The sequence below is a fragment of the Vigna angularis genome, chromosome 2, assembly GCF_016808095.1.
Source record: "Vigna angularis cultivar LongXiaoDou No.4 chromosome 2, ASM1680809v1, whole genome shotgun sequence".
Classification (NCBI taxonomy): Eukaryota; Viridiplantae; Streptophyta; class Magnoliopsida; order Fabales; family Fabaceae; genus Vigna; species Vigna angularis.
In genome coordinates, this window is record NC_068971.1 from 9,020,692 (window position 1) to 9,045,396 (window position 24,705).

General features: G+C 36.9%; 1 long non-coding RNA gene and 1 pseudogene across 1 annotated transcript; one reads left to right on the forward strand and one right to left on the reverse strand.

Annotated features, from left to right (window-relative positions):
* The first annotated feature begins 16,764 nt into the window (after nucleotides 1-16,764).
* On the forward strand, nucleotides 16,765-17,576 carry LOC128195646 (uncharacterized; annotated as a pseudogene).
* A 1,077-nt stretch (nucleotides 17,577-18,653) lies between these two features.
* LOC108329101 (uncharacterized) lies at nucleotides 18,654-23,899 on the reverse strand. The gene is made up of 3 exons (XR_008247434.1): nucleotides 22,853-23,899; nucleotides 22,721-22,771; nucleotides 18,654-22,612 (listed from the first exon to the last, which is right to left on the reverse strand). It is a non-coding gene; the product is annotated as an uncharacterized LOC108329101 (long non-coding RNA).
* Between the last annotated feature and the right edge of the window lie 806 nt (nucleotides 23,900-24,705).

Genomic DNA, 24,705 nt, shown 5'->3' on the forward strand with positions numbered 1-24,705 from the left:
TAGAAATTATTTTGAAGTCTGAATTATAAGTTTAATAATTTATTCAAACTATTTGAAGATATGTATTCCGATATCAAAATTAGCAAATTAGAAAATAATAACATAATAAATGTAAGGGTTAAATATGTTTTTAGTCCCTAATCTATCACGTGATTTTAGGTTTAGTCTCTATTCGAAAGTTTTGTTCATTTTAGTTCTCTTAGTTTTGAAACTCTTATGTTTAGTCCTTAAAATTGAATGGCGTTAAATTTTCTCTGACGTGACAAACGGCGAGCCATGTCTGATGCAAGTTACTGTGCCACGATGTTTTGGTTTCTGAAATTATATTAGGGTTCTTAATTTATTTTATTTTTTAATTGGGGAAAAGTGATTACCTCCTCCTGGTGAATCCTGATGACACTATTCAAGAGCCTCTTCGAGACTAGGGTGCTTGCGATGAGATCGGCCCAGAGCCAGTAATCAATGGAGTGCTACATTCGCAATCACAACCAATTGACGCAATTAACAGATCAAGAAACGGTGAGAGAATAAAGCGATGAAAAATGGGAGGAGAAGGAAGAAACCTGTTCGATGAGACGGTGAACGAGACTTCCATTGGAGGTGAGATTGGAGGTTTCTCGGTAGGTCCTTTTGACAGATTCGTTCTTTCTGCGTTTAATGAGGAACAAAACGGTGATAAGGGAGAGGAATACGACACCGAAATCTGCACCAGCAACTTCAACAATTAGGGGTCTCTTGGTGCCGCTATTTTTCTTCTTTGAGATTTGTTGGGGTTTGTGGAAGAGAGTCTAGGTTCGGTTCAACGAGACTACCTATTGTGTTGTTGATCTTGAAAACTTCAATTGCTTTGAGTTGTTCATCCTGAATGAAGTTTTTACTATTAGGATGCATTTCCAGTGAGGCATGATCGAGACCGAGCGGTCGGTGAAGCGGTGGGTGGATTGAGTCCTGGAAACCGAGCAGAGGCATGACCGAGACCGAGCGGTGCATGATCGAGACCGAGCGGTGGTAGTTAGGATTTTGAGTTCTGACAGTATCTTCTCTTCTCTTCCCTGCTCGATCATCCCAATAACATTTCTTATCTCACATTCATATACATCATTCATTTTGTCAGGACGAGTCCACTCGCATTTTGTTCCCAACCCCACAGTTTTTGTTCTAAGCTTCTTGAAATTGTTATGATATTCTTATTGAATCTTGAGTTTAGAATTTTGTTCAGGTTTGGAATTGCGTATCCTTTTTAAATGCATCCATGACTGAAACTCCATAGAATCTGTCTCGGCTTTTGTTAATATGCTTACTAGAATCTTGAAGATTTCAAAAATTGGATTTCTTTGACTTCCCCGGGACACTAGTAGTGCTGGCTCATCAAGTCTATCTGACAAAGGAAAAACAACAATCTAGTATGGAGTTCTGAATAAAAAGAGAAACATAAACCAAGCTGGGAGCTGCATCTGGGTGGCGACAATTTAAATAGATGAATAACTTTGAAAGAACTAGATCAGGTCAGTGTTATGGCGAGCTCAAAGGTAGGTTTTAGGTTTTCTTTGCTTCTGTTTTCTTTTTATACTCGCTACATGGGAACCTTTTTGTCTTTCTACTCGCGTCTTCTCTTCTTCTTCCAATAGCATATGCAGAGAAGGTGTCGCCGGCGAAGGAGTGGATAAGCGGAGCTGGGGATGGAGATGAAGGAGGTGAAGGTGGATGTGACTATGGAGTCGCATGAGGATATAAAGAAGAAGAAAAACAACCGACACACAATAACGAGGGAATGTGGCATAACACGTGACTCGTCGTTTGCCACATCAAAAAAAATTTAACGTTTTTCAATTTTAAGGACTAAAAATAAGAGTTTCAAAACTAAGAGGTCTAAAAGGAACAAAACTTTCGAATAAGGACTAAACCTAAAATCGCATGATAGTTTAGAGACTAAAAACATATTTAACCCTAAATGTAAAATCACCGATTTCTTTACTTTAAATATGTATTTATAAATTTTAGAGTGAACTTTTAATTACCATTGATATAGTTACAATTTAATAGTAAGTAATCACACTTTACTTTTAAATTGATTAATAGATGAATTTATTTATTGACGGATCAATCTTTTATGTGATTTATTGAATAATTTGAATCAAAATTGACTTGATTGAGAAGACTCCAAAAATATAATCATTCTCCAAACTTTGAGATGTTAATTAGTTAAGAAAATTGTTGGGAGTTAGTGAACCCTCAAGAGTTATTATAGTGGTAGAGACCCAACTGTCAACACTCAATTTCGTCCGGATTGACTAAATATATTTGTTTTATTGTTTTCTCCTCATAAAGAGAAAAATACAAAAAAAAAAGGTATAAAATTAAAATAACAAAAATAAAAAAAATAAAAAAAAAAAAAAGAAAAAAAGAAAACGTTCGTCCTCCACTGAACCGTTCGTCCTCTTTCGCTCGACCGTTCGTTCATGACCGTTCGGTCATCCATGAGCGTTCGGCCAATTGACGTTCGCCAGCTCTCAGGATCTATCGCTCGACCGGCGGTCGGTTTACAGCGATCGGAGGTTTTGTTTACGATCGTTCCGCACGTCCACACCAGCGTTCGACTTCGTGACCCTTCGTCCTTTGACTGTTGCTGTGAGCCTTTAAAGCGTTCGGTTTCTTCAACTATGAAACGTTCGTCCTCAAGTGTTAAAGACGTTCGGTCATGCCAGTTTCAACCGTTCGACCCCAACTTAACCGTTCGGCCAGTATTCAAGCTTGCGAGCGTTCGTCCTCTTTGATCAAGCGTTTGTCCTCTGACGTTCGTCTCCTACCCTGCATGAACCGTTCGTCGATTCTCAGTGACGATCACTTCCTCATCTACCGCTCGTCCTGCTCTTCTGCCGTTCGTCCAAAGACTGTGAGCGTTCGTTTATTTTGTGAATGGTCGTTTGTTTGCGTTATTGACCGAGCGTCCAGAAGTGTTTGGTGTGCGTTTTGAAGTTGGTTTGAGCTTTCCACCGAGGATTCCCACCTCCAGCTGCCGCTGTCCGCCATTGACCGTCTGAAACCACTTACTGTATGGGTCTCTGGAAATTTAAAAAGGGGGAAAGAAGAGGATCAAGCTGCTGGACTTCACCTGAGTCTGCCTCCCACTTACCTCTGCTTCCCACTCATCTTTGACACCCTGGTTCCCCAATAATAAAATATGAATGCATAGTGGATACCAGGGGGAAGAGCAACACGCTGGCAGCGTCATGGGCAGCTCCATATTCACAGCCTCGCTGGAAGAGGAGCAAACCACATCACAATAATTGCTGGGAGCACATGCACACCACGCGGCCAAAGTGAAAGCCATTCGCAGTAGGGGTTTCACAAATTAAAAAGGGAAGAAGAGAATCATTTTGCGGGCACTCCCACCTGAGTTGGTCTCCCACGAGTGCCCAGCTGGCACCTCCGTACTGATTTCGTCTGGCATTTGGAAACGCATGCAACACCTGGGGCTTCCACTTACCTTCAGAATCGTTACCTTATTGGAAAAGAAAACTGAATCTCCAGCAAGGTCACCTGGCATATCCATCTTGAACACCCATACCTTATACACAGCCCACACTCTGAACCCCTCTCGGGAATTATCTCCAGGACCTGGGGAAACTGATTTCACCTTCTCATCGTTTTTCAATCACCAATACATATTGCCTGGAACCCATTTTCAACCTACTGTATATTCATCCCTAACACCTCACGGCCAACATCGGACCCTTCTGTTTTCATCTTCACCATATACCACGTTAAGCACTTGAATTTTTTTTTTTTTCTTCCTGAGGAGTTTGTCTTCCTCATGGGTCAGCCATCAAAAGCCGCCTTCATCTCCATCACCAACCTCTCCGCATTCAACAAGTTCCAATACCTGTAATCATCTTCAATAGATACCGCTTCCTATCATCACCGATCTTCTTTCACTCTCAACACCTATCGTCCTCACCAAAGACCAGACTCAAGCTCCAGCTTCATCACCTTAGCATAATCATCTCGACCAACACAAAAAAAAACCACCACCTACCCTCACTGAAATCACCTTCATCTATATGCATCAGTCACCATAACTATATCCTCACTCACGGCTACCACCCTTACCTTTTCGCTTTCACAGCCTGCGCCCGTCACCTTATCCAGCATCTTAACCTCACAGCCGCCAACGTTCACCATCTTCATTCACCAAGAAAAATTAAAAGAGAAAGGAAACCGAAAAGAAGAGGAGGCAGAAGAAACATCATTTACTAAAGAAAGGGAAGTAAGTAGAGGGGAGGGTCCACTTTCGGGAAGCCAGAGACATCACAGGAAGGAGGAGGAAAGCCAGAGAGAGAGGAGGAGACCATCGGAAAGGAGCTTCAAGAGGTAAGTAATGCCTTCCACTCCATGATTGTTCTGAGTTTGGTTAATTGACCTTGAACATGCCTCTGTTACATTGTCTTTGAATATGTCTCTTCGGTTGCTGAGTTTGCATGTTGCTGTTAAATAGATGCTTAGTGTTGTGAATATTTGTATATGTCTGTTCTTACTACACCCACAGCTATGAGGGCCAACGTCCATCTTCATCGCTGCCATACGGCCAACATCATCACTTCCGTTTCCAATACCGTCCCAACACTGAACATTCAACCCTCATACACAGCCAACTTCATCATTTTCATATCCAATACCTCACAGCCAACTTCATCACCTTCATCCTTACACATAGACCATCATCATTCATCTTTATCCTGACACCTTATCCCACGGCCAAACAGCCTATCACCTTCATCATTACATCCAACCATCTTGACATCCACGGCCATTGTTAAACACCTTACGTCCACTACCTATCTTCACCCATCTTCATCATATTCCCATCTAACCCTACACCACAGTGACAGTCACCGTAAGCAAACCCCGAAACCACTTTCTTCACTGTGCCATGCGGCAACAGCGCCTCCACAATCAATGTAACAGTCACCACCGCAGCTCACTTCCCTCCGCATGCCATCACCTTCTCAACCCCGCTACCACCGTGAAACCCATTCATCATTATCACCAAACTCCTTAACTACCGTGACTCCAATCTACTCGTCAACTATTACTTCCCAGCCATCACCACTGCTGCTCTCTCAATCTCACTAGCGCCAGCTGTCCTCTTTACCCTATCAAAACCTCCGTTTGGTTCCTCTATCGGACCAGCCTTTTTTATCTTCAACGTCTCCGCCACGACCAGAACAACCACCAAAGCGCATGCAATCCTTCCATCCGCGCCATCCGCATCCCAGGCTTTCCTTCACCTCATGAGAGCACCTCCATTCTCGGATCATCGTACCTCTCAAGCTTGCACCGAACACCTCCATCACGCGAGAACAGAAGAGAGGGAGAGAAACCAGAAGCAACTTGCGGCGGTCTGCTTGGAGGAGGCGGCGGCCAGAACTGCTCCGACGGGCGTGAACGGCATCGCCGACAGCGGTCCTGGTAGCTCTTGACATCGCCGGCGAAGCTTCGGACGAGGTAGGTGTCTCAGGAGTCTCTCGTTCAGAGGATAAAATGGAATGCTGATACAAATGAGTTGAACTTGGAGGGACCCTAACGTTTCTTTCTGAATTCGGAATAAAGGCTTCGGGCCGCACCCCCAAATTTCACATGCACCCCCATATTTCACCTGCATACCTCATATTTCACCCGCGCACCCCCTGTCCTTTCTTTTGGGCTCGGATCCATGTCTAAAAATAATAAAAACGAAGGTTCTTTCTTCGGTACCCCGCTTTTTCCTACATCCTGCTGCTCTTTGACCTTCATTTTCTTGTTTTTGTTCCTTGATTTTTATTATTTAGTTTTTTACGATTGTTACTCCTTGTACAGTACCCGCCCCTTGTTTTGTTTATATTTGTTAAACTTGTTTTTGTTTTACATAAAAATTACAAAAATATATAAAAAAATTGTAAATAATAAAAAATATATAAAACTTTAAAAAAACATTTAGTGTAATAAATCGGTATGAGTACTCGTGCGATCGTACGCATCAGCCTAGTACTTATTGCCCAAATATAAAATAAATAAAAAGCCGTGTGAGTGCTCGTGCGATCGTACGCATCAGCCTAGTACTCATTACGCAAAACAATAAAAAGAGAAAGCCGTGTGAGTGCTCGTGCGATCGTACGCATCAGCCTAGTACTCATTACGCAAAACAATAAAAAGAGAAAGCCGTATGAGTGCTCGTGCGATCGTACGCATCAGCCTAGTACTCATTACGCAAAAAAATATAAATATTACAACAAAAATACCAAAAAATATAAAAATCCTCAAAATCAAAAACATCAACAATTTCAAACAACCAACAATATTGCCTTGCAGAACTACGTGATCCTTGATTCTCCATCAAAAGTGGAGATACGTAGGAGCAAGGTCAGTCCTTGTCAGGCTCACTTTCCCAAAAATCCAAATCATTTTCCAAACAATTTTCCAAGCAATTTTTAAGACACAATTTTCTCAAGCAGTTTTCTTCAAAGAACTACGTAACCCTGATTTCTCATTCTGCATGAGAATACGTAGGAGCAAGGTCAATCCTTGTCGGGCCCAAAAAGCTAAAAAATATTGTTTGTTTCTTTCGAGTTTTATTTTAAGGGAAAGTTAAACACTTTGAAAACCACATCCACATTCGCGCATTTAGTTAAAGGTACTGCCTTAGGGCAGGCGTTGTAAGGTGCTAATACCTTCCCTACACGTAACCGACTCCCGAACCAAGAATCTGGTTCAATTTGACTTTGCCTTATCATTTTATGGTTTTTCCGTAGTTTTCCAGAATAAACTATGGTGGCGACTCCAAAATCTCTTTTCAATATCTATTCTTTTTATTGGATCGTCGTCCCGTCGCGATTCCGGTTGCGACACCAACGAAGGTGTAACCAATAATTTAATGGAGATTTGGTTCACACTTGAATGGATCCATTATGATAATTCATTCCCATGAAAACGAGGTGCCCACTAACTTCTCCTTTTGTTCACAAAGACAGAAAACTAATCCTTATGTATTTCATACAATTTCAGCAATAAATTGACGTGAATATTGTAATTATTATTAACACATGAGAAAAATAAAATATTGAATGTTTCCTTTCAACCCTCACTAACTTTTTGGGAAAAGAAACTAAAGGAGAAAATGTATATACATAAACAAGAACAACTAGTGGACCCTTTACCTACTTGAAAGCATTTGAAGTGAATATGAAAAACTATGTACATGGTCTCTTCTCTATTTCTACCTAAAATATTTGTGTAATACTTCCTACTTTTCATCATATATTAATAAGGTGGATAAAATAGGATAAACTTTATTTGAGATTATAATGTATTAGTTAAAAAAATAGTTATTTATATTTTTAATTTCCTAAATTTTCAAGCAATGATATTATATATCTATTCATAAAGCGTGGAAATAAATTAGTATAAAAGTTATGAAAGGGATGAAAATTATTTTTGTTTAAAAATTTAGAAACTAAAAACATAATTAACTTTTAAACAATTATTAATATAGTTTAATTCATTACAAATTTAATTTAATTCAATTTATTTATAAAATATAATTCATTCATTAATAAATGAATATAATATAAACATTTTAAAAATAAAAGACATGCTCAATGGCGTTCGTGCTTACGCTAATTAATATATATATATATATATATATATATATATATATATATATATATATATATATATATATATATTAAGAATATAGATGTGAAAATGGATTACAATCCGTGGCTAACCCGGCTCATAAGGGTTCAGACCGGGTTGGTTTTAAAAAAAATATTTTTTTTTATGTGGATTAATTTTTAACGCGGCTCATCCGGATTGAACCCGTGATGAGCTGGATTGGCTTACAAACCCACCTAATTTTATTTTATTAATTTATTATCTTATGAAACCCTAGAAAATACCATCTCACTCATTATACGTGAATTATATTGTAATTTTTTCTATTTTGAATTGTCTTGAGTTTAACATCATTTTGGGAGTGAAATTTGTTTAGATTTGAATTACCAAAAGTTTGTAATTATTTTATTTAAAAAATTGTAATTAAGTGAGTCAGTGAGCCAACCCGATTAACCCACCAACACGTAGTGGGTCGAGTCGGGTCCGAATTTTTCTAACTCACTAATAAATGAGTCGGGTTGGATTGACTCACTAAATGACCAACCCCGTGGTGGGTCGGGCCGAATGACCAATTTAGACAGCACTTAAGAATTTGTCATCGTAGGTTAAATATATTTAGGTAACTTTGTAAATTAGAGAATAAAGCGAGTTAAAATTAAGGTTTAATGTCTCGGTAGGTCCCTATTTTAGTCTAGAATCTCAAATAGGTCACTCTTTTTTTCGGCGTCTCAATTGAGTATTTTTTTTTTTTTTTGTAAAATTGAAACAATTAGAGGTCTGTCGTCAAATTGGACAAATGGTCATTTAAATTTGGGTTACGTGGCATTAAATGTGTATTAATTAATCTCACGTGGCATTAAAAATGAGTTTTGTTTTAAAAATTTGGATTGCAGAGATGTTGAATCAGATTTAGGGAAGGGCAAAGTAGGGAAAATGTAAAAATTTAAGTGCAGCCCCCTGAGGTCGCGTAAGGGAAAACTCTTTCCCCATCTCTTCTCTGTTCCAGTTAAACACAAAACTCCAGAAGCTTGAAGCTTCTTCCCTTTCTCTTTTCACACGAACAAACTCAACGTTGGGGGCGAGAATATTATGCGTTTTCGAGCAGAGGCAGAGACCTTGTGGAAGCGCAGCGGAGGTCGCGGCGACAGAACGAGGACGTTGGCCGGTTCGATTCGTGGTGCAAGGAGGGAGGCTCCCTTTCTTTTTTCCTTTTCTGCTTCGTCTTAAAGGGAGAGAAGCACTGATATATGTCCCATTTCAGGCTTTGGTTTCGAATTTTTGCAGGGCAATAGAGGAGGTTTTGTTCTTCCGTTTCGGTTTGGGTTGTGTTTCACAAAAGAGGAGGCTCATTTTCCTTTCCTCGGTTGCTGGTCATTCTCGCATGGAGGGTTCGTTTTGGCATCTCAATGGTCGTTCTCGTGGGTGGTGGGGATCACGAAGGCTTCCTCCTCCGAAGCAACATGCGATGGTAGCGAAATCGGTTGCATTCTTGGTTGCGTTTCAGATTAGGTTTTTTTTTTGAAATTGGAATTAGGGATTTGATTCATCTGTTTTCTCTACATATTGATGGTTATAATTTGGGTTTCGTGTCTTGAATTGGTGGTTCCGCAAAGTGTATTCTTGTTGCATTTTGTTATCCATGGCTTCCAACCCAATGAATCGAAGCTTCGAATCGAAGAAAGAACGCTTTCTTTTCTCTCACACGAACCCTAATAATACAGAGTCCCAATTTTTTTTCCCAAATCTCATTTGCATTTCTGAATTACAGGGGGCTGCACTTAAATTTTTACATTTGTCCCACTTTACCCTTCCTTAAACCTGATTCAACATTTGTGCAATCCAAATCTTTAAAACAAAACTCGTTTTTAATGCCATGTGAGATTAATAAATACACTTTTAATACCATGTAACCCAAACTTAAACGACCGTTTGTCCAATTTGACGACAGACCTCTAATTACTACAATTTTACAAAAAAAAATGACTCAATTAATATGCCGAAAAAAAAAGAGACTTATTTGAGATTCTGAACTAAAATAGGGACTTACCGAAATATTAAACCTAAAATTAATTAATAAAAATCTTATTACCTTTTTAGAATATAATTTTCTAAGTCTTTTATAAGTTAAATTAAAATAAAAAACATTTCAATTTTTACTTCTTTTTTCTAGTAAAGGTGTTTAAAAAAATCTACCTAAACAGATTCGTAATTTTATTCTAATTTTGTAGAATTATTATAACTGACAAATTATTTCTCTAAATTTTTAACTGAATTGCATGTTCATATTTGGAATTTTGGATACGATCATGTCCCTGTTCATCATGTCTTGGCGATACATATAGAAAAAAAAACATTGCTTTGTTAAAATTTTTATACTGCAATTTTTGTATTTTCTTATTTCGATGAATAATTAGATATTATTCTATTGATGAGATTACAACTTTAAAGTAAAAAAATCTATTGTTCGAACTGGAGAGGTTGAAGAACATCCAACGAAAAAATATAATCAAATAGATAAAATAATAAGATTGAAAAGAACCACAAAGATATTTGATACTTTATTATATATCAACGGAATGGGACACGAACAAAGGAAAGAACAAAATGTGGTTAGAATAGAAGCTTTCAATGAACATAATATGATTTTTTTTAAAAAAAAAATAATTATGCTACAAGTCCTAATCAATATATAATCCTAACTTTTTTTAAATATTTTTTCTTTAAATTTAACATTGTACTATTTTAGTCCCTCCTAATACTATTCCATCAGTTTTTCTTTATGATGTAACTTTCTATGTATTATAAAATTTTGTTTGCTTTATTTTTTCTTCAATAACAAATAAACGTTATTTATTTTAAATAAAATATTTACTCATCATTTCGAGCGAGACGTAGTGGTGTAATATAAGTTTACTTATTAAAATCTGTAAAATATTAGTGAAATAATGATGTTTTATACTTAGATGAATCCTAACATAAAAATAGTAAATTTAGATATATTTTAACTGCTCATAATATACTTATTTTACCATTTTGGTCTTCAAAATTATTTTAAAGGGTTAAATATATTTTTGGTCCCTTAACTTTCAGCGAAAATTAAAATTAGTCCCTCTTCAAAATTTTGGACTAATTTAGTCCCCAAACTTTAGAAATGTGTGAATTTAGTCATTTTAACCAAATTTTGTTAACTTTATTTGATGTTTCAAACGCATTTATCAGTAAACATTGAAGCAAAAATGTGTCAAACACGATAAACAACTCAAATGCTATCATGAAACGCACTTAAAACATCAAATAAACCTAACAAAATTTAGTTAAAAGGACTAAATTCACACATTTTTAAAGTTTGGGGACTAAATTAGGCCAAAGTTTTGAAGAGGGACTAATTCCAATTTTCGCTGAAAGTTAAGGGACCAAAAACATATTTAACCCTTATTTTAAATATTGTTGGTTTCTTAAGTTCAATAATTAACTTTTCCAGTCTTTTTGTTAAATCTCAATTTTTTCTTTTCTTTAACCATGCCACTAAAAACTAAGAAATATTGGCAAGAAATTCATTTGACTTTTCATATAAAATATAATTAGCAGGACATATTTGTAGATTTTATGATAAGAAAAAATTTCGCACGAAATATGTGTAGATTTTCGTATGTGTTAAGATGGCCTCATAGCTGACTGGTCCGATACGGTGTCAAATTGAAAAAAGGACCCGAGCGATAAACGGACGTTCAAGATAGCACACAGTCGTTCGGTCTCAATAGCAGTTAATGAAGTTAAAGTGCAATTAATGTTACAACGACTACTAATGAGTGATTAAGGTTTGCATTAATGATCATTAAGAGGTAAATTAATTGGTCAGATTCTTATAAACTCTATAAATAGAAAATTAATGTCGAGGTAAGACATGACTTTTGACTCATAATTGAATTATCATAGACCTTAGAGAAAGATTCTAACTTGAGCGTCAGAGTGTATTCTGCAGGTCACCTCGTACACAAATCGGTCACACAGAGCATGAGCGTAGCAAACGTTCGACAGAGACAACAACCTTCATGGCGTCGAGGCAAGGATCATCAAGTGGCACTTAGTAGAGTAAGTTACATTAGGCGATCAAGGACGTGCTCATTGATCACCTCCTCGCCCAAGAACTTGTTTTCCTTTTCCATCTTCTGCACCTTGTCGCGCAAAGAATTCCGCTTGATGAGAAGGATGCCCCTCTTAGTGGTCAATTCCTTATTCTTCTCGGTGAAACATAGAAGGTCCAACTTCAGGTCATCATTATACCGTTGCAGCTGACGCATGGAGGCACGGGACTTGGGAAGCAAAATCTTAGCCTTAGCCTTGTCATCCTCAGCCATCTTCTCGACCTCGGCCAACAGAAAGGTGAGCTCCTTGTGGGACTTAACAACCTCATCAAATTTTTCCTGAAGGACTTGAAGTTCGGTAGAGGCGGCTGCCTTCTTCTCACGGCATAAGCCATGCACATGGTCAACCGAGTGACAAGCTCAAAGGCCACATTGGAAGCCTGTTCTTCAGTCATCCCCTTGAAAAAAACCCTTTTCTTCAGAGAAAAGGTCAAAGTGAATTCTCCGGGCTACCCATATGCTTAGGTCGAGCGGCCTAGAGAGGAGAGGACTTTAGGAAGTACTCTTTTGCTACGCTTGGAGGACACTAAAGGCTCCTGAGTAGCCTTCCTCTTCTTCTTCTGAGTAGGATCAGAAGAAATACGGATGACCTCGACCTTCTTAGCAGCAACGATTGATCGGGTGGAAGTTGCGGTTTGGACCTCAGGGGCGGCTGGTTGAGCTTGTGCCGGTTGAGTGGAGCCAGTTGAGCTTGCGCAGCAAACTTGGGGAGGGGAGGAGTAATGAGAGCTCAGGTGGAACACCGCTCGCTAGACTTCTTCAAGCCCCCCCCCCCCCCCCCCCTCGGCGGGCAAGCATTCGGGCGAAGGTGTTGCTCTTTGCGGGGTCCATCACGGTCAAGTAATCTGCAGAACAAAAAGAAATTTAGATAAGTTACAAATGATTGCTCAGTATAAGGCATTAAAAGTAGCTTACCGAACACTTTATTGTGAAGACCCTTAGAGTCCGGGAAGCCTATGAGTCTTCGGGAAGAGGACTTGAAGGGTAGTTGGTTAAGCTGTCTGATTAACTCTAGCTTGTCTGATGACATTGAAGACTTGAGCTAGGAAATCACTTTCTTAAGATGGTTGATCCAATAGAAGGGAAACGTAGGCTGACCGTCTGGAAAATAGAAATGGACATAACCGACCTTCAAAGGAACGACCTTGAGGAAGTTTCCCTTGAAATCTTTGTACGACGTGTTGAACAGCGTAAAAAGTTGTCTCTCCTTGATCGAGATGAGGGAAACCCAAGGTTGGTTGGGGTGCGGCATGACCCGAAAAAAAAATAAAGAAATGAAGCGAGAGTGGGAATAAGAGCAAGAGCGGCACAGACGACTGAGATGGCTTGCATAAAACCCAACCGTTCGAATGAATTTGGGTGGGAGCCACATTGAGTTATCTCAGAACGCCCATTTGAAAGCTTCAAAAGGACAGGAGGACTTTGAGGTCGCAGAACAAGGTTGAATATGCATAGAAGAAATCTGAAGCATACCCTTCCCGATCGTGGCACGCCCGTTCGTTTAACTGATAGAGTGCCAGCTTAAAGAAATCGACATTGTCGACCGCCTTCACAAGGCTAACACTACTGACTAGCTCCTTTAGCGAGTGACTGGTAACGAAGGAGGAGTGTAAAGCTTCACTCCGTGAGGAGCCCAATCGTAACCGGCGACGTTGAGCTGGCCTCTACACCTCCCATGCCACTCGCTAGTGCAATCCACGTTTATTCCCACCTCCTCGTAGTCATTATCTTCAAGTAAGCGAGAAGAATTTGCAGTGGTTGGGAATTCGGCTTGGTTGCCGGCAGGAGGATTTCTCTTATTGGCAGAATTGGAGGAGCGAGCTGAAGAAGGAGAACCAGCAACATCATCAACATACCCTCGCCTTCTCTCCTGGAGGACTTAGATGCATCTGGAGAAGACATGATTTACCTGGAAACAGAAGGTTTAAAGCTTTTGAAAGGGAAAAAGAGCAGGAAAATCGTTCGGGAGTCAGAGAGCTCAAGAGTTGAAGTGAATGAAAGATGACCCTACCACTATTTATAAATGGTAAAAGTGGTTCGTCAGACCAGTCTGGGACGTCCAAAGGGAAAAGATCTGATGGTTGAAACGTCGTGACGTTACATTTTCTACCTTTTCCCGCCCTTTTTCACAATCACGACTCTTCGACTTCTGTTCTTTCCGCCATTTTGCAGATCCTGAAGGGACGTGATGTTTGGTGAACTGACATAACCTCAGAGGTTAAAGAATCCTAAGCCGATCGGTGAGACTTGGAAAACCCTACGCAGTATCTAAGATCTTGCTAGGGCTTGGGGGGCCTATGTTGTTATGGCCTGATAGTTGACCGATCAGATATAGTGGCAAACAGACGTGCAAGATAGCACACAATCGCTCGATCCCAACAACAGTTGAGTGAAGTTAAAGCGCAATTAATGTTACAATGCCTACTTATGAGTGGTTAAGGTTTGCATTAATAATAGATAAATTAATTGGTTAGATTCTTATAAACTCCATAAATAGAGGATTAATGTCAAGGTAAGACGTCACTTTTGATTCATAATTGAATTATCATAGACCTCAGAGTATTGGAGTATATTCTGCAGGTCACCCTCTACATCGATCGATCACACATAGCAAGGAGCGTAACAGACGTTCGACAGAGACAAGAACTTCATATGCGTCGTCCACGTCCCATTTCTTATGTAAAATTATTCGCAAAAAAGATATTATAATTATTTCCCAATTTACTTACGTGTATAGTATAGTATAATTTTTTCCTTACGAATCAAATTTTGCAGCAACATTATTAAAAAGTTCAATATGATTTATCGAATATTTTCTTACAAATTTGTAGATAACAATACTGTTATGATAAAAAAAAATTAGTTCGGTAACATTTTCTTGTAAATTATTTTACGCAGTTTTATTATAGAACATACATTAACTTATTAAACTCTTTTGAATTTGATATAAATATAAACGATTATAAACAAATAACAAAAATTCTAGTATTATTAGTTTAGTATATAAAAATAGATATAATCCAGGTCCTAAAATACTAGTTATTCCTAAAAGAGATATTCAATAATATATTAAATATCCTAAAAGAAATATTGACTCATTGAAAGAGTGTAACATAGCTTATTCTTCTTCCAAACCTCAAATGGGCGCCCTCAGCACAGAGGAAGTCGTTTGCTTGATTAGCAACGTCACACACTCACTAATGGAAAACGATGTCGAAAACGAGCTCAATATTCACAGAGAACAACAACGACAACATCAACAAGATGAAATTGAAGACGAAGAAGTATCGAGTTCTTTGGATTCTTAATTATAGAAAGCTTTGGGCAAGCGATTATTGATACTTTCTGGATGGATGTTTTCTTAATTTATTCATTACATACACACAGCAAAAATGCAGCTTGTAATATATTTCTTCTACACTGTCTTGAAACATTTTCGAAGTTATTTTATTTTACGAATTGTTTTATGTGATCTTATAATATCAGGGATAGAGATAGATATATGCAAGGAGACATCCGGTTTAGTAATGGATAAGGCAAGCATAATCCCAGGGAGATGGTACAAAAATGGGCAGAGAAAGAAATGAGGAATCTTATGAGGTTCACAATTGTTTTTCTTTCTCTTCTTCTAAAATTCTTGTAAGAATCAAAGTACTCCATCCAGCCGATAAGCAAATCTCAACTAATTTTATTCTATTTAATTAAACTATCTCTAAAAGGCCCTTTATTTAATTGAAATGTTTGCTTCCAATGATTAAGGAAGGGTAAATTAGGAACAATTGTTATTTTTTAAATAAGTTTAGTATAATTCAAAGCTACTAACATTTTAAATCAGTATGAATTAGGTTTTCTATTTTGCTTATATCCAAGATCAAAACGAGTACAATACAATGTAGTAAACTAGACCCTTAAGATAACAAGGGAAGGAGGAATACTTGAAGAGATAATGAATACGTCATTGGGGTTATTGTTACTTAACCCTCTTATTTGTAAGTTATGATTTTAAGTACTATGGACTTTAGATGTATTCTATGATGGCTTGTACTTACAAGGAACTTGTGTAGTCATTTATTTAGGTGAAAATGCTTTTTGTGAACTATGTATTTGTCTATCAAGTTTTAATGTGTGCTGAAGATGCAATGTTTTGTGCATCAATCTTAGCATGCAGTACCTTTTCTTTTTCTGTTGAAGTGTTCCTCTTTGGGTGCTTGTGAGTTTGTTCAGTTGTGTCTTTCCAATTAAGAGAAACAAAAGTTTGATTACATGCTTACTTGGACTGTTTCTTTCTTTTACCCTGTTTATATTGGAAGCTTAAGGCAGCAGGAATTAGGTATCCTAGAGCATATCTTCGGCGACTACATGTTCTGGTTATGGAGTTTATAGGTATTACTTTTGTTCTGAATTTGAAGGATATAGTCTGATGTTACTGTGATCAATGTGATTAGTTGTTTATATGTGATCTGTTGCTCTCAATTTTCTATTACTCTATCATTGAATATATGGAATATCATTGTATAATTGTATACTGCTGATAAAAAAATATAAAATGGAAGAATGAATGAAAAGTGTAATGAAGAGTTTACTTGTTTCTTTGTACTAGTATTGAAGGTATAACAACTTGTAGTTACCTCAGCACTAAAAAATTATTGTCATGGATCATAGAAATTTCAATTTCTTGCTACAGCATATATCATCAGATTCTAATGCAGACTACAGTTTAGGTTAGAAAAAATAAATACAAATACAATTTAATTTAAATTCTCTGGTTTTGTTGTTTTTTGAAGGAAAATCTGGTTGGGCTGCCCCTCGTCTTAAAGATGCTGCTTTATCTTTAGACAAGTTGCGGGAAGGCTGTGTTATAAATTCCTTGTCCACTTCCTTAATCAGCGAGGGAATGTGAAGGGTGTGATTGAGTGACTTTGTGGCCTGCAGGATTTCTTTAGAAAGCATGGTGTTGCGGTCATGACGATAAGAGAATTGTTTGATTTTATTGTTGACGCAACAATAGCTGATGATGCTGTGGATAGGTTACTTAGAAGAGGTATTTGGCTTAGTTTTTATGGCTTATGATTACTGACCAACTTCGAAGAGACCTTAAATGGTTTTTGAAATATCTCTAGATGCAACGAAAAATCTTGGCAAGAGGAGATGCATCTGTAGAGGATGAGATTGCAGACTCTGTATTTGTGCAGGTAACTTGCCTTGTTATGCAATTTTATTTTTTAGTTGTTGAAGTATCATATTTGAATTTATGTCTTGACACTTTGGGGTCGTATTATTTATCCTTAATTTCCTTTCTTATTTTTACAAGGACATTGGATTTTTCTGTTCTTACATGTTTAATTTCTTAAACTCTTGTTACAGTCTTTCATTCCAAAGACACTTGATGATGTTGAGAATGCTCAGGAGGATGTACAACGGATAACAAGTTGGAAGGACACTAAAGATTTATACTACCTGACCATTACTGGGCTTAAACATGATCTGTCACTAACTCAGTCTTCACAGCAGAAATCAAGTCCCACAAAAGATTCACCATTCATTTCTGAAGATAAATCTTAGAACTCAGAGGATGATGCTGAGGTTCAATCTGACGAGGACCAAGATAGCGAAAGTGAAGACGTGGATCCTGCAGATAAAAAAACTGCTAGAAAAGAGGCTAGGAAAAGGAAAGATAATGAGAAGGTGAAAGAGGAGAAAAGAGAAGCACGCAAAACTAAAGTTCCTAAGGCTCTTAAGAAAAGAAAGAAAAAGTTGGCTAAAGCACGCAAGACCAGATAGATTAGATAGTTGTTTTAATGTTTGATTTTATACACAACCTGATACACCAGATGTTAAAAGAATGAGCAATTTTGTTCACTCCTATCATTGCATTAACTCCATTTTTATATTTACACTTTCTATTTGTATAAAGTTGAATGGGAGTGTGTCAAGCATGAAATCACTCATCATTCTGTCAAGCATGGCTTTCGAGTCAAAATCATCAAGTACGACACCATATTGATTCAATATATTAGGTCGCATGATTATGAAGTTGGTAGAATAGACTCATCTTTCAAAATGATCCACGTGAATAATCACAACTTGATAAGAACATACATTGATATAACTGACAAAATTATATATGCATGAAAAGCAAAGCAAAAAATGTAATACCTCAGATGCTAGAATTTCACAGAATCGTGGTTGAGGCATTTCAAATGTATAAATTCCTTAAAGGGTTCTTTCATTGTACTTCTAAAACTCTCTTCTTTATTTTCTTTAATTGCTTTGAGAAATGATGGTGTGAAGAAGCACACAAAAACTCACACGCACCCACTCGATCACAATTTGGGAAATAAAAAAAGCAAGAAGCACACAACACAAAAAACCCAAGACAGGGCAACAAGAAGATAAAATGCTTACTGTCGGTGGCTAAATTCCTTAGGGTATGCAAGTGAAGCTTGGACCGACACATAGGAATTAGTTAGTGAATAAAAATTAAAAAAGGTACTTAGAAAAGAATTCTGATAATATAATTCAATAAAACAAAAATAAAAAATCCTTTGACCCACATATAAAAATTAATTATTGAATAAAAAATTAAAAAACCCTTAAGAAAGTGGTTAATTTTTGAAAATAGGGAGCTGACCTATATGCCCTCCACCCTTCTGCGTTTTTTCTTGTGTCGAAGAAGAGTAACTCTTCCATATGCCTCAATCAAATCTTGCCTCTTCGTTTTTCTTTAGGTAAGCATTGTCCTCCCAAATCCTATTTTACCATTCATAACAGTTTTTCTGCTGTAACTGTTTTTTTTGTTACATTTCTTTTCTTTTATAAACTCTCTTGTAATCCTTGATTAATCAATGAATCACAGTCTTTTTCTTTTGCCTTCCTCTCTCTTTTTTCCTTTCTCCTTCTCTGCCCTATTATAAACCTATGAACCATTTAATAAATCCTTTGTGATTGAGGTATGGTTTGAGCTGTCGATAATCTTCGAAATTTGGTTAGAAATGACAAAGAACAAACACTGTGTTGGCGAGCTAAGGGTGTATGACATGAAGAACAAGGTAAGTCATCTTTGCAAAACCCTGTGTTAGCTTTGATTACTTGACTCATAGGTTGAAAATCTTAACTGTTTAAGAGACCCTGTAATGTGCGTTGAAGGTCTTCAGTGGTGAAGGGAATGGTTCGTTGAAGACCTCCATGGTGTGGTGTTGAAGCGCAAGGTTACTTAATGGAGGTGAAATCCTGTCCAGAGGTTAGTTTTTGCCATCTTTATCATATTCTGTATACATTGTAAGAACATTTTTAAATTGTTCTTTATTACATTGCATTAGGTATCCAACTAATTACATGCAATATGGAAGAAACCACTCTTAGTAACGACTTGATTTGTGAAATTCTTTCTGGCTTCTCGTAAAATCTCTCGGGCGATTCACTTGCATGAGCAAAGGGTTTCCGTTTTGTCAAACTCCAGAGAGCAAGCCAACACTCCAATTTTCTAGAATGGTTTTTGAATCGATATCTGAGTCTAAATTCTTGCCATGGATTGGTTTGTGTGGCGTTTGACCATAGTTGGGGTTTTGTATCTTCACTTAAACATATTTGTGGTTTCACTTCCCGCCACAAGAAAAATATTTCGAATTCTAAGATTTTGCTTCCAGAGATATTTAAGAAGATCTTTTATTTGAGTTTGGATACGACGACAATAGTAATACATACAAAATAGTGATCATCATTTCCAATTTTGACTCTAAATCGGATAATGTGGTGAAATCTTGCAATGAAGTCAAGATTTACTCCATAGGTAGCAACAATGGTTGAAGAAGCATTGAAAAAATTCCTGCTAATATTTCTTCCATGCCTGATTATGAAATATAGTTTAACAGCAATATTATTTGGTTAACAATAACAAATGAATTTGATGGATCTCAATATACATTTGATGCTTTTGTCGTGGATTTCCTCGACATCCAAATTGAAAAATTCACCAACATGTTGCTGCCTTGAAATCTTGAAGGTAGGGATGCAGATATAAGATTTCCATAAATTATGATTTTAGATTATTATCTTAGTCTGGTTTATAAAGATTTTGCAACAGACACCTTTGTAGTATGGCAAATGAAAGATTTTGAAAACCGGGATTCTTGGATCCTCTTGGTAAACATAGATGTTGGAGTTCTTCAGACTCAAGCGTGCCTTTTTTGAAACCTTTATGCATACACGGTAGGTTTCTTATTCTATCAACTTACTCTTGATTATCAAATGCATGTAATTTTGTATGATTTGAAAGGGAGAGAAGTAGCACAGAGGATAACTTCTAGAGAAGTATTTTTTATATGGGTTGAAGATTACTTTTTTAGAAGTTATCCTCTGTGTTACTTCTCTCCCTCTCAAATCATACAAAACTACATGCATTTGATAATCAAGAGTAAGTTGATAGAACACAAGGAACCTATCGTATATGCATAAAGGTTTCAAGGAAGGCACGACTTAAACTTCAATATCTATGTTCACCAAGAAGGCACGGCTTGAACTTCAACATCTATATTCACCAAGAGGGTCCAAGAATCCATGTTTCCAAAATCTTTCATTTGTCATACTACAAAGGTGTCTGTAGCAAAATCTTTATAAATAGACTAAGATAATCATCTAAAACCATAATTTCTAGAAACCTTATATATGCATCCCCACCTTCAAGATTTTGAGGCAGCAACAAGTTGGAGAATTTTTTACTTTAGAGGTCAAGGAAAACCACGACAAAAACATCAAATATATATTGAGATCTATCAAATTCATTTGTTGTTGTTAACCAAATAATATTGGTGTTAAAATATATTCCATAATCAGGCAGGGAAGGAATATTAGCAGAAAATTTTTCAATGCTTTTCCAACCATTGTTACCTATGGAGTAAATCTTGACTTCATTGCAAGATTTCACCACATTATTAGATTTAGAGTCAATATAGGAAATTATGATCACTATATCTATTACTACTGTCATTGTATCCAAACCAAAGGAAATATCTTCTTCAATATCTCGAAAGGTAAATCTTGAAACTCGAAATATTTTTCTTGTGGTAGAGTTCCATGTAGTAAAACAACAACTATGCTTAAGTGAAGACACAAAACCCGATCTATAGTCAAACACCACATAGACCAATCCATGACAAGAATTTAGACCCTGATATCAATCCAAAAACCTTTATAGAACCTCGTGAAAGTCGTGGTTGTTTTGCAACAAACAAAACAAAGAACAAGGACTTACCACGCGACTATCATCTTTCCGTTTTGAAGATTATTAGAAAATTGGAGTGTTGGCTTGCTCTATGGAGATGGAGTTTGACAAAAGTCGAATCTGATATCAAACACTGAAACCTTTTATGGGAAGCCAGGAAAGAATTTCATGAATCAAGTCATTACTAAGAGTGGTTTCTTTCATATTGCATGTAATTAGTTGGATACCTAAAGAAGTGTAAATTCCCAGGTCAAAATATGTTTTTTTAAATTCTCTATTACAATGGTATAAAATGCAACTTTTAAAAGCAACCTATATTGAACCACTGAGAAAAAAAATACTAAAATGTAATTATGCATCTAGTTTTTAAATATGATATCTGAAGTATAATCACACATAATCCTAAAATGCACAGGTTTCATTTATCTATACAGCATAGCATAGGTTTGAAATTGCAAAATATGTTTGGAAACAAGCATGTACAAGCAAGGGAGTTTCTAGATATAAAACTTCCTTGAGCTCGTAGAAGGTGGAATTTGGGATTTATGGATTCTAAACGAAACTAGAGCAAGATTAGAAGAATAAAGAAACAACCAACTATTGTTTGAATGAATTTCTAAGGCTATGTTCAACAAACAATACAACTGAAAATGTCAAAAAATGAGAGGAAAAGAGAGTAAAGGTTAAGATGATTCGATGAAGCTACAGTTTGTTTTACCAGTTTTTTTATAAATTCCATGAAAGGCAATTTACATTGAACTAGTCAAGCATTGAGAGCCAAATACTTAGCTTAAGAAAAAAAAGTTAAGTAATCACTTTTCAGAAAAAAAGTCAAATACAGTAGAATAATTCATACATTCCACTCCACAACCAAGTTCCACACACGTGATAAAATATCACTAATTATTGGATAGTCAATCAAAAAATAAATGAATTAGTTAAGGGAGGTAGAGATGGTCTTCTAAAATATGTGACCAAACTCACATGGCAATTGGTGATGCACGTGCTACTCACCTACCCATTTCCAATCCACCCTTGCATACATATAAAACGCTGACTCCTCCCACATCTTCAAACACACTTCAGTAACCAAGAAAAAAAAGCCCCTATACCACTAAAGTGTTGTGACTTGGTTTGTTCTGTCCAAACACCAATTCATTAGTTTTGTCAAAGGAAACAAAGATGGTGAGTGTGTCCGAGATCGGCCAGGTTCAAAGGGCAGAAGCTAGAAAGAGTACTATATTTTAATATTGGTAGTGGCAGTTGCAGTAGGGGCTACGGATGAGAAAATTAAGATGTTGGGTTTTAGAACCACAGATCAATAAAGGCATGACCATGTGAAGCAACTTGTATGTTCCATAACTTAATGCAATGTAATAAAGAACCATTTAAATTTTTAAAGATGTTCTTTCAATGAAACTTTAAAAATGTTTTTCCAATGTATACAGAAGATGCGAAAAATGACAAAAACAAACCTCTGGACAGTGTTGAGACAGGATTTCACCTCCTCCACCAAGTAACCTTGCGCTTCAACACCACACGTCTAAAATGAGAAAATGGAGCTCTTCAACGAACCATTCCCTTCACCACCGAAGATCTTCAAAGCAATTTTTAGAGTCTCTTAAACAGTTAAGATTTTCAACCTAAGAGCCAAGTAATCAAAGCTAACACAAAGCTAACACAGGGTTTTGGAAAGATGACTTACCTTTCGCGCACCTACTTTCCTTCTCCCTGCTTTAGGGCAAAAGTGCCCAATCTACAGAGCATTGAAAGAAGAGCTATGTTGTTACCAATTCCTATCTAACCAGCAAGCCCAACACCAAATAGAGTTAGGTACCTCTGTGATAGGTAGTAAGCGGAAGGGAAATGCCACTTCTTTTCTTTCGGGACAGAGACCTTTCTTTCCTCATTGCTGGATCGAGAGATTGAAGTCTTGCTGTGACCCGTGCTACCTATTCTAGTGCTCCTAGGGCTGTGGTGCTGCCTGAAGCTCTCCACTGCGATCTCGGAAGGACTAGGCAAGACATAAGAGCTGCTAAAGGCATCGGGCTCAGAGCCGAATTGCAAGGCGAAAGTAAGTAGCTTTTGCCTTCCCCCATAGTCTAGAGCTTCCCAGCTCTTTCCAATCCCTTTCCAATCCAAATAGTGGGAGGGCCCTCACATCCCCTTACAAGAAGCTAGGGTAAATTCATCGATCAGTTCAGATCTTTGTCAAAAGCCAGGCCAGTGACACCATTTCAAAGCACGAATCTTTTTTGATTATATAAAAGATAGGGTTACCAGCGATCCAGTTTCGAGTCTGTTTGACTGATAGCATAGCCGGCAGGAAGTTGGACTGTCTTCTGCCAGCGAGTCTGAGCACGCAAGGTGCGAAAGCACTCAACTTAGCTAGGCATCCAACTACTTTCTATGCATGTCAGATAGCTGTTTTGAGAGGGAATCTTTAGATTCGTGCTTCTGAGTCAAGGATTTCTTTCTTTACAGAGAGAGATCCCTTCTCAAAGGACAAGAAAAGAAGCTCTAGTTCAATTCAGTGTGCCCTGTCAGGGAGTGAGTTAAGGTAGTCGGTCTGTGAGCGGATTTTGCCGCCTCTTTACCTCTTTGTCTTGGGTTGAGAGAGCCTTGGATTGGTTTCGGCAAGGAACTTGATCTCTGAAAGATGGTCTTCCAGGCACTTTCTTCTTCGCGTGCTACACCCTTAACTCGTGAACACTCTTCGTTCTTTCTACCCAAATTTCGAAAATCTTCCACAGCTCAAACCATACCTCAATCACAAAGGATTTATTAAATGGTAAAATAGGATTTGGGAAGACTGCTTACCTAAAGAAAAAACGAAGAGACAAGAATTAACCACTACAAAAGCAGAAGAGGGGAGAGCATATAGGTCAGGTCCCTTTTTTTCAAAAATTAACCACTTTCTTAATGGCTTTTTAATTTTTTATTCAATAATTAATTTTTATATGTGGGTCAAAAGATTTTTTATTTTTGTTTTATTAAATTATTTCATCAAAATTCTTTTCAAAGTACCTTTTTAAATTTTTATTCACTAACTAATTCCTATGTGTCGGTCCAACTGACTATATCATACCGATATTATGCTAATAATATTTGATTCCATTTTGCTTATTATTCATTATAATTACTTTTTTTAATTATTTTTATTTCACAAAAAATTATAATTGTTTAAGAGTAGGGTAAATTCACTCTAGAATTTTAATTTTTATTCTCCCGCTTTACTGCACATTAAGCTTCCATTTTTTTACCATCACAATTTTTTTCTAGTTTTTTTTCTTGTTTCTTGATGAAATTGACATTTTTAGGAATTATTATATGTTGTTTACAAATATAAATCAACTGTAAAACATTAATGTTAGTTCAGAATTGCATCTTATATATCTAGGAAAAAATTGAATTATTTAGGCATGCAACTAAATTCACCTGACCAAACTACTCTTAAATCCTAAACAATAACGAAAATTAATAATTTACCTTATATATAAAAAAGCTAACACTACTAGAAAAATATTCATTACCTACATATTTTTTTTTAATTTTCTTTTTAGGATAGATAAATACATGCATATTTATCTTTAAAATTTTTTAGCAAGAAATTCATTTGACTTTTCATATAAAATATAATTAGCAGAAAATATTTGTAGATTTTATGATAAAAAAAATCCGCATGAAATA